This window comes from Drosophila novamexicana, unplaced genomic scaffold (assembly GCF_003285875.2).
Source record: "Drosophila novamexicana strain 15010-1031.04,08,12 unplaced genomic scaffold, DnovRS2.1 tig00000434-arrow-pilon, whole genome shotgun sequence".
Classification (NCBI taxonomy): Eukaryota; Metazoa; Arthropoda; class Insecta; order Diptera; family Drosophilidae; genus Drosophila; species Drosophila novamexicana.
In genome coordinates, this window is record NW_020824802.1 from 5,348,669 (window position 1) to 5,358,974 (window position 10,306).

At 38.3% G+C, this 10,306-nt stretch overlaps 1 long non-coding RNA gene across 1 annotated transcript; it reads right to left on the reverse strand.

The window, feature by feature from the left end:
* Positions 1-265: 265 nt before the first annotated feature.
* On the reverse strand, positions 266-993 carry LOC115760410. The gene is made up of 4 exons (XR_004017639.1): positions 956-993; positions 732-898; positions 607-644; positions 266-526 (listed from the first exon to the last, which is right to left on the reverse strand). It is a non-coding gene; the product is annotated as an uncharacterized LOC115760410 (long non-coding RNA).
* Between the last annotated feature and the right edge of the window lie 9,313 nt (positions 994-10,306).

Genomic DNA, 10,306 nt, shown 5'->3' on the forward strand with positions numbered 1-10,306 from the left:
TTGCCCATCCTCGTTAGAGCTCTTGGCAAAGAAATGATGGAGACTCCTGACCGTACTCCCAGAAAAAATAACAGATTTTTTTTTGTCGTTAGATTTAGTTTCTTCGTATTTATTAATCATGTCTATACATACATAGGCACTTACGCCGAGTTTCACTTTAGAGTGCGAACGGTGAGGGAATTTCCAAAGGTGATGCATCTGCGCATAAAAGATATAAATATAAAATTAACACTTGCGCGAACTATGCTCACATACTTACCTAATTGGAATTATCCATTTATATCGCCCCTTACCACCCCCAGAGAGCTTTTTAGGTAGGGTAATGTGGAATTAATCGATTTAATACAATTTATATCACCTACCTGTTGCTCGACTGATTATCGTGACATACCCAGTTTTACGTAGTTGTGTGGGCACATTGTTCCTAAATTGGCGCAACGATTGCCTCTTAATTGCCTCCGTGCGTGTTTTTTTTTGCGGCGACTAGCGTATCTTTGTAAAATTTCTTCGCCTGTTCCATTTAGTGCTGTTAAAATAAAAAAAAAGGAATTCTAGAAGATAAGAGAAAAATTTAGGCATTAATACACTTTGTCCATTAATACGCACCCGGGTAAGAAACGTCACGTGCATGAATATTAATTCATCTGGACGGAGACCTCGTGCAAATCAGAAAGAAATAAAAGAAATATTAATGCCAATAATTATAAGAATGCACAAACCATTATACGCACCTGTGAAGCTAACCAAATATGAGATTCGAAATAGCTGCAAAGATAAATGCCATAAGCAATGATTATAATTGTTATACACTTAAAGAAAACGCAACAAAATGTGGGAGACGAGTAGGTTATCGTCTCATGGTTGGGCGGGTACGCTGGGTCCGGAGCCGGGGCCCGATCTGGAAGAGTAAGGTGGATAAATAGTGTTTTTTGTTAATTTATATTGAGTGTCTCACCTTTGTTGTTTACATTTTCTTAGTTGTTACAGCTGTTTATTTTGTTCATGAGTTAGAAGTTCCGATTGTTTGACGTTATCGATTTGTTGTTCGTTTTGCATAGTATTGTGTAAGTCTGTTTTGCTACAGACGTGTAGCTTTGTTGTTATCGATTGTGCGGACTGCGGGCCAGGGATGGGATTACACCCAGAGAAACCGATGAGCCAGCCGGCGCGGCCCACCGAGAAACAAGCAGTTCCGTAACATTTGTTACTATGTTACATCCATAAAGATTTCATCAGACGTTTCCTTAAATTTCTGTTGTCTCCCAATAACACGCATCAATTTAAGATTCGTTTTCTGTCTCTCCAAACTTGCGAGCAGTACCCAATTTTAAATCCTTGAAAGGAGCTTCTGGTTCTTGCTTCTTAACACTACACAAATTTTCTCTAATAATCTAGATTCCGATCAATTGTGGCAATTTAAGATGGTTATAAAACGTTTTAGCGAAAGTCTAGCTCTATTTTATTATGATTAATCGTGAGAACTCTTTGTAAAAGTTTCTATGCCATTAGTTTCTATGCCATTAGTTTCTTGACCTTCTGCCTTATTATTGCTTGGAAAACTTACTACTTCGACTGCAAGCAATTCTTTTGGGCTCGGGTGGTATATGTATATATATATATATATATATATATATATATATATATATATATAAATAAACACTGCAACGTTTTCTTTGAATGTTCTAACTGAACTAAATATCTATTTATTTCTCGAGCTTCAGTAAAGCTTAATGTATAAAATGGTTTTCTTAAAAGCTAGGAACATGTATCTAACAAATTGCCGTTGCAGCAGTTCAAGTCTCTTACACGAGAACTGTCGCAACCAAAATCCTGTTAAAGTGCTGGATCAGCATTGCAACATAGTGTCACAATGCTGTGCTGCCGCCGCCGTTTCTCGGCGGCTTGGCGGGTGGAACCGAATCATATATACCCTGCATGGTATATTCGTAATTCCTCCCCCCCCTGGAATGTAGATGTAGTTTGGTACTATTAGGAATTTAGTGTGGTGTAACGGTAGGGGGACAATGTGTGCTAATTTATACACTTGTGTGTTAAATATTGGAATTTTTACATGGAATGTTATGTTAACGTTATTTATGTAGGTTTCTAATGTTAACAATCTATTGTGTAGTGTTCATCGGATTCTACTATAACATTTTGGCTGGAAATTAATTCGTTTATAAATCTAATTTCTTTTTCGGATAATATGAATTTGGGTATTATATTCAATTTGGTTAGCAGATATTATCTATATGGTTGTGTTATACATTTATTATGTTCTACATTTAATGTTTTGTATATATTATTTTTAAAATTTTTAATGAAATTGTTAATTATTCCCTGTTCTTGGTTTATGCGTTTTCTTTAATAACATTGAATTTATCAGCAATAGATTGGGCGTCTTTTGCGTCCATATTTCCTGTTACTACTTTTATTATACTACCAAAACCACTTATTGACCCTCTGTTTTCCCCTTTTTTTTTGGGTAGTAATGCATTTATTTTGATTCTTAGTTGGCCTACTTTTGCTTTTCTCCTGAAAATTTTACTTGTCTTAGGTCAATTAATGCTGCTTCGAATTTCTCTGTTTTTAGGGTGTTCAGGGTGAACCCATTAAAAATGGGTATAAGGGTATATAGTATTTGTGCAAAATCCAAATGTATGTAACAGGCAGAAGGAAGCATCTCCGACCCCTTAAAGTATATATATTCTTGATCAGCACCAATAGCCGAGTCGATCTAGCCATGTCCGTCCGTCCGTATGTTAGATGTAGATGCTCCTAGTGCCTGCGCAGATCGAGTTTGTTTCCGATAATCGATAACTTACTCCGTTTGCAAGCAATCGATAAAAATCTATATAGATATCCTGTTTTTGGGCAATTTCGGTAAATAATAAGAGCTAGAGTCACCAAACTTGACATATAGCTTCTAAAATAGAATATAAATATGCATTTGATGTTGGAAGAAGAGGGTTCAGGGTATCCCCTAGTCGGGAGCTCCCGACTAGAACCTCTTACTTGTTTCTAACAATTTTTGTGTGTTGTTTTTATGTAAAAGGTGTTTATTTTATATTATAACTCTTGCGTTTCCCAGGTTTATTTTAGCGAGTCTTTCGTGCTCCTCCAGCTGTTGTAATTTGATAATCTGTGCTGTCGCACAGCAGAATCTGTAAAATATGACAAACTTGTCCTTTTTATACCCTGAACCCATTAAAAATGGGTATAAGGGAATATTGTATTTGTGCAAAATCCAAATGTATGCAACAGGCAGAAGGAAGCATCTTCGACCCCATAAAGAATATATATTCTTGATCAGCATCAATACCCGAGTCGATCTAACCATGTCCGTCTGTCTGTCCGTCCGTCCGTCCGTCCGTCTGTCTGTCCGTCCGTCCGTCCGTCCGTCCGTCCGTATGTATGAGCCAAAGGATCTCAGAACCTATTAGAGCTAGAGACTTGAAATTTTAGATGTAGATGCTCCTAGTTGTTGTTTGTTTCCGATAATCGATAACTTACTCCGTCTTCAAGCAATCCATAAAGCTCCCGACTAGGGGATACGCTGAACCCTCTTCTTCCAACACCAAATGTATATATATATATATACCATTCTAGAGAAGCTACATGTCAAGTCAGGTGACTCTTATTATTCTCTTATTATTTATCAACATTGCGCAAAAAACACGATTTCGATATAGATTTTTATCGATTACTTGAAAACGGGGAAAGTTATCGATTATCTGAATCAAACTCGATCTGCTCAAGCCCTAGGAGGAACTACAGCTAAAATTTCAGACTCTTTAAAGTCTCTAGCTCTTTTAGGTTCTGAAATCGTTGCGTTAATACATACGGATGGACGGATAGACAGACAGACGGACGGAAGGACAGACAGATCGACTCGCTAGATCGACTCGACTGTAGATGCTGATCAAGAATATATATACTTTATGGGGTCGGAAACGCTTCCTTCTGCCTGTTACATACATTACAAATACATTATACCATTTTTACCCGTTTCTAATAGGTTCTGGGTATAAAAATAATGAAAATGTGTTGCTTAGTTGATCTTGATAAGGTTTTTTGCAGTATATCTTCTTCAGCATATTCGTATATTCGCATGTCGGGAACATCCTCAAAACTGGCTGTAGTGCCAATTGGAGTTGTTATTTGCTTCGTTCTGCCTGCTATATTTGCACAGATCCAGTATACCCTTTTAACCCATTTTCATTAAATTTCAGCTAAAAATATTAAATTCTCGCAACTTTATTTCTATTTCGTTAAAGTCTACATGATACCTACTGGTCGATTTAATGGGCTTGCACCAGTAAAAACGGCCGTTCATAATAAAAATTGCTTTCCACTCTATGACGAACAATTTAACTTGTAAGTAAATCTTTCTATTGGAGCATTTCTTATATTTGAATTATTGTTTATATAAATTAGCAATTTGAATTCGGATCAACGCCTGATGGAAGATAGCCTGATTTTATTTAGTGTTAAGGATGAAGATTTATTTGGAATGACAAGTCAATATATAGCAGAATGTTATATAACTTTTGCAGATCTCACAGCATCTAAAGGCGAGCAAATTATTATGAGTCTATCTAGACCAGAGTACACAGGTAAACAGTCATTTCTTATAAGTTTAAAATGCAAATATATTAAATTTTTTAAGATTCCATGGCATTGCGCGCTCTGGAGCATAGACAAGGTAATAAGCAAGCAAAGGATTTTCTGAAAAAGTTAAAGAGCAAATCAAATTATTAATTCTCGATACCGACGAATGTCTAGTCAACGACTTGTTATTTACAAATGTTATTATGGTATTATTTATGTATTCTGGCATACTTGATTATAAAGTCCATTTTAACTAGACATACGCATTTATAAAAATATATTTTGAAACAATATTAATAAATATGATTATAAAAGAATTGACCTAAGGCAACCTTTTAAGGTAACATTAAGCATTGTTTGTTTTAGACGATTATTAAGCAGGTCAGCAGATTGGTTTATAAGTTTTTCAGATAATTTCTTAAGATTAAAACAAAAACTTGCAATTTGCATCCATTTTTGGACCGATAAGACTTGAATACTTTCTTGGGAGAATTTGCATATTTAGTGGCTGTTTTCAGTGAGGTTTTTGAAATTTATTTATTAGGATATCTGTCCGCTTCAAAACCTTCGATATAGATATTTGCTTTTGACAAAAGATGATCTGACCTGTAAATGCTTTGCGCAAACACTTATATTGTTGTGTCTCATTTTGCGTTTACGTTGGTGTTGTGCTGGCCGATATAAGTAGAATCGATGCGTTCGTTAGTCATACTGACGAACTGCGCATTTGACGGAGATAAAAACAAACAAATTTTATCATGATGTAATGTCACTAGCAAACGCGGCGATTGCTCAGGCCTATCAGACGTATCGACACTCACTGCCGATCAGCATCAGCAAGTTCATCCGCGAGGCGAAAGATGGGGGATCAGCGATGTGCTCAGCCTGCAAGGGAAAAACGCCGGAGAACCCAACTCGGCGCCGGTGCCACCGACACCCATCATCCCTGACCAAGAAACAGGCGCCATCGCGAAATACCGCAAAATAACACACCGAGGAACGTAGCCTCCGCCGGTGCCACCGAAACCACAGAAGCGTACCTGAAACCTGAACGGTACAGCGTCAAGTTTGACGAGAAGGACGTCACGAACTTGGTCGAGTACTTTGTGTTCCGACTGGAGTACCTGCACAGGCAAAATATATGCCCAAGGAAGGAGGTCCTGCGTGGCTTAAGTACATTTTTAGGGTAGACAGCTGGGTGCAATTGCGGCATGCACTTCTGGACCGGTTGAGGGGCCACACAACAGAAAAGGAGCTAAAAGACCGGGAATAAAACGTGGTTTGAAGGAGAGGATGGCGGAGAAAGTGTACGCGATGGATGTAGCCACTTTGGATAAATTGCGCTAAAAGTGCATCTTGCGGAAACCTCGCCAAGAGAGCTGGAGGAATCATGCGTGAGGGACAGAACCCAATCCCGGATATATCTCCTACATGTGCGGTAAACCAGACACTCTGAGCGCCAGTTCATCGGATCTGTTAGACGGGAAGAAAACATCGTCTCGCGTGTATTTGCCCAGGTACTTATGGTAACGCGTATTTATGAGGTCTTTTAGACACAGGGCGAACGTAAGTCTGCTAAGAAAAGCACGCATTTAACCTAGCCCCTGCCGTCTTGGGTCCTGTGAAGCTAATCTCCACGGAAAGTCAAGTGGAAGGGCCGTGTCGACTCACTAAGGGGAAGAAGATGAAGAGCTCGAAAGTGAGCAACATTCATGTAGGAGTTGGAAACAGAACTAGGAGTGGTCGAACTTACAATCAGTTAAATTAAACAGGCGAGTATAATGTTGGCATTATACTCATTTGGTAATATAAAATCACTTATCATATGCAACCCTGCTATGGATATTTAATCCACGATAGATTTATCGATAAAAATACAAGAAGGAGAAGCTCAGTTTTAAGCTAGAAGAGTCAATGAAAAGATGTGTTCGCTGTTGCTCGTTGTCTTTGAAATACATGTCGGAAAATGTACAATAATCATAAGTTTACGCTTGTTCACCAATTTCTCTAAATAAAATAATATGAACATAAAGAACTCAAGTGCTTGTGAAGACCATCGAATGGTCATCCCTACAAATTTGGTGTCAGAAGTGGGATAGACAGAAATTGTGAAATTCGTAAATTGATTAACGAGTACAAACGTATGCAAGACTATTAATCGGAGCATAAAACGAAGCGGGTGCATGAAAATTCATTAAAATTCGAATGCCCTGGAAAAAATGGAAAAAGTCAAGAATCGTCTAGGATTAATGGCGACAGCGGCGAAGTATGCCTAGAGAGCTCTAGTAAGAGCGAGACAAACAGTCGTGTATTGCGTGACAGTGGTCGATAAGCGCAAGCGAGAAGGCGATGTTTTAAATTCTGCGTAGCAAAGGCTGGATAGCGCAAAATTTTCACTTCGTGATGAAATAAGACGACAAACAGTCGTGTATTGCGTGACAGTGGTCGATAAGCGCAAGCGAGAAGGCGATGTTGTAAATTCTGCGTAGCAAAGGCTGGATAGCGCAAAATTTTCACTTCGTGATGAAATAAGAAGTTGCAGATCAAAGAGGCGAAGAGCGAAGAGCGCGGAATCTTTCAATAAAAGAGCGTGTGACTGGAACGTGCTTCAACACGACAACGATGATCACAGGGTGTATCAAGTTACAGATCAACAACAGAGTATGTTATTTCGTCATTATATAAAAATAATTAACTAGTTGTTGAGTAAAGAGTGTTAAATCAGTAAAAAATTTTCAAAGAATCAAATTATAACAAAGAAGAAATTAAGTGTAAGCAAACACAAAGTAAAAGTATAAGTTAAGACAGACGAATATAATAATTTAATAATTTCTAAAGTTGCTGAAAAACTAACTTGATTCATAAGAGTTTAATTACTTATACCATTAAGTTAAGTACATTGAATTGTTTATTTGTAAGATTCAATTTTAAGCATTGTGAAAAGCGAGCAACGACGATAACAAAATGAACAGAGACGAAATTTTGGCGTTAAGAGTTAACGTATTAAAAGAAAAGTTATCGGCACTTAGTTTGGTAACAACAGGTAGAAAGCAAACTTTGCAAGACCGACTTTTAGAATATTATGGGTTGCAGGTTGACGATAATGAATCTGAGTATGACGATGCTGGGTCGGCTCATACTCGTCAAAGCTCACCAATGCAGATAGTCCGAACAACGTTTACATTACGCGACATTGAAGATTCACTCTCGCAATTCAATGGGTCAAATCAACCAGCTGTTGAAAAATGAATTCATGAATTTGAAGATAACGCTTTGGCAGTGCAGTGGAACGACCTTCAGAAATTTATTTACTCAAAGCAATTACTAAAAGGTGCAGCAAAATTATTCGTGCGCAGTCAGCATGGAATTTCAGATTGGATATCTGTAAAGCAAGCGCTATTGGAAGAATTTGGGACGGTAGTTTCATCAATAGACGTCCACCGCATGTTGCGGAATAGGCGTAAGCGTCAAGGTGAAGATTATATAGAATATCTGTATAGCCTTATGGAAATTGGCGGACCTCTTAACCTGGATGACTCAAGCCTGATAGAATATTTTATTGAGGGAATACCTGACTCGAGGAGTAACAAAAGTAATCTGTATCAGGCCAAGACTCTGCAGCAACTAAAAGAACAAATCAAGGTATATGAGAAAATCCGTAGTAGTCGCCCTCAAGCGTCTAATACGGGTAGGATGCATAACGATACCGAAGAAAAGAAACCTGACTTGAATAAAGAACGAATTAAGAAATGTTTCAAATGCGGCGATCCATCACATCTAGCCAGAGAATGTAGACAGCCAATAAAATGTTACAAGTGTGCTCAACCAGGGCATAAGGCAGCTAACTGTTCAGGATCGCGTGCAGTGGAGAAGAAAGAAGGCAAAAATGCGAACACGATGATAAACAAGGCCAACAGTAGCGGAAAATGCATTTTTAAGGAGTTGTCTTGTAAGAACATATGCTTCTCTGCATTAATCGATACAGGCTGTGACCTCTGTCTGATACGCGATGATATCCTTAAAGAGCTAGGAAAAGTTGAACTGAATAATGAAAAACAGTGTCTTGTTGGTATCTGTAATAGTGAGCTAAATACACTGGGAAGCTTTGTCACTCAAGTCGAAGTTGATGGTATCTTACTGGATATAACCTTTCATGTTACGAGCAGAGACGACATCCAATACTCAGCTGTAATAGGAAACAGCGTATTGAAGCAAGCGGACTTAATAGTATCGGAAAATTTTGTAGAATTTCGACCCAAAGTGAAGGACAATGCAAACGAGAGAGTAATTGAAAAGACATCAACAATAACAGAAGATACTGTCGAAAATAAGAAGCCAGACATAGAGCTTTTACAAGAATTCAAAGATGTATGTTTTTTTGCAGAAAATCAGGAGGCTGAGATCGATCTACATCACTTAGAAAAACCTGTTGCAGACGCAGTTCAAGCAATAATTAAAAACTATTCACCTGAAATGAAGAAGAAATGTCCAATTGAAATGAAAATTTTGTTAAATGATGAGCGTCCAGTTTTCGAACGTCCAAGGCGCATATCACATGCGGACAAGTCTATTGTCGATTCGCAAATCAAAACTTGGCTAGAAGAAAAGATCATACAGCCAAGTACATCGGAGTATGCATCTCCTGTTGTCCTCGTTCCGAAAAAAGATGGTACCAAAAGATTGTGCTGTGACTACAGGCGTTTAAACGAAAAGATCGCGAGGGACAATTTTCCAATGCCCTTAATAGACGATGTGATTGAGAGATTGCAGGGCCAAAGTGTGTTTACTACACTTGATCTCGCAAACGGATTTTTTCATGTTCCAATTGAGCCAAATTCGAGAAAATGTACATCATTTGTAACAAGTGCAGGGCAATATGAATTCCTGTTCGTCCCTTTTGGAATATCGAACTCCCCAGCTGTATTTTCCAGATTCATTCATGCAATTCTTGTAGATCTGGTACAGGATGGTACAGTCGTAACTTATATGGATGATCTTATAATTCCCTCCAAGGATATAGATGAAGGTATCCAAAAGTTAAAGCGCGTACTGGACAGAGCAGCAGAGTTTAACTTGCGTATTAAGTGGAGCAAGTGCCAGTTTCTCATGAAGGAAGTTTACTTTTTAGGGTACGTTATACAGGGAGGCACAATAAGACCATCTGTAAGAAAAACCCAGGCAGTTCAAAATTTTCCTATACCGCATGACCGAAAGAGTTTGCAGCGTTTTCTCGGATTAACATCGTACTTTAGGCGCTTTGTAGAAGACTATGCGCTGATAGCCAAACCGCTCTCCGATTTGTTACGGAAAGACGTGCAATTTAAAGTTGATGAAGAACAACTCGTCGCATTCAGGCAATTAAAATCAGCATTAGTTAGTACTCCAGTATTGCGATTATATAATCCGAAAGCCCAGACTGAAGTGCATACGGACGCCTCAATGAATGGTTATGGTGGTGTACTCTTGCAAAAAGACTCGGACGATCAATTGTTGCATCCAATTCAATATTTAAGTCGGAAAACAAAACCCTCAGAAGAGAAGTATTATTCTTATGAGCTTGAGGTGCTGGCTATAGTCGAGGCCTTGAAAAAGTGGCGCGTTTACTTACTTGGCATAAAATTTAAGATTGTGACCGACTGTAACGCTTTCGCTTTGACCATGAAAAAACGTGGAGATATTCCATTGAGAGTCTCGC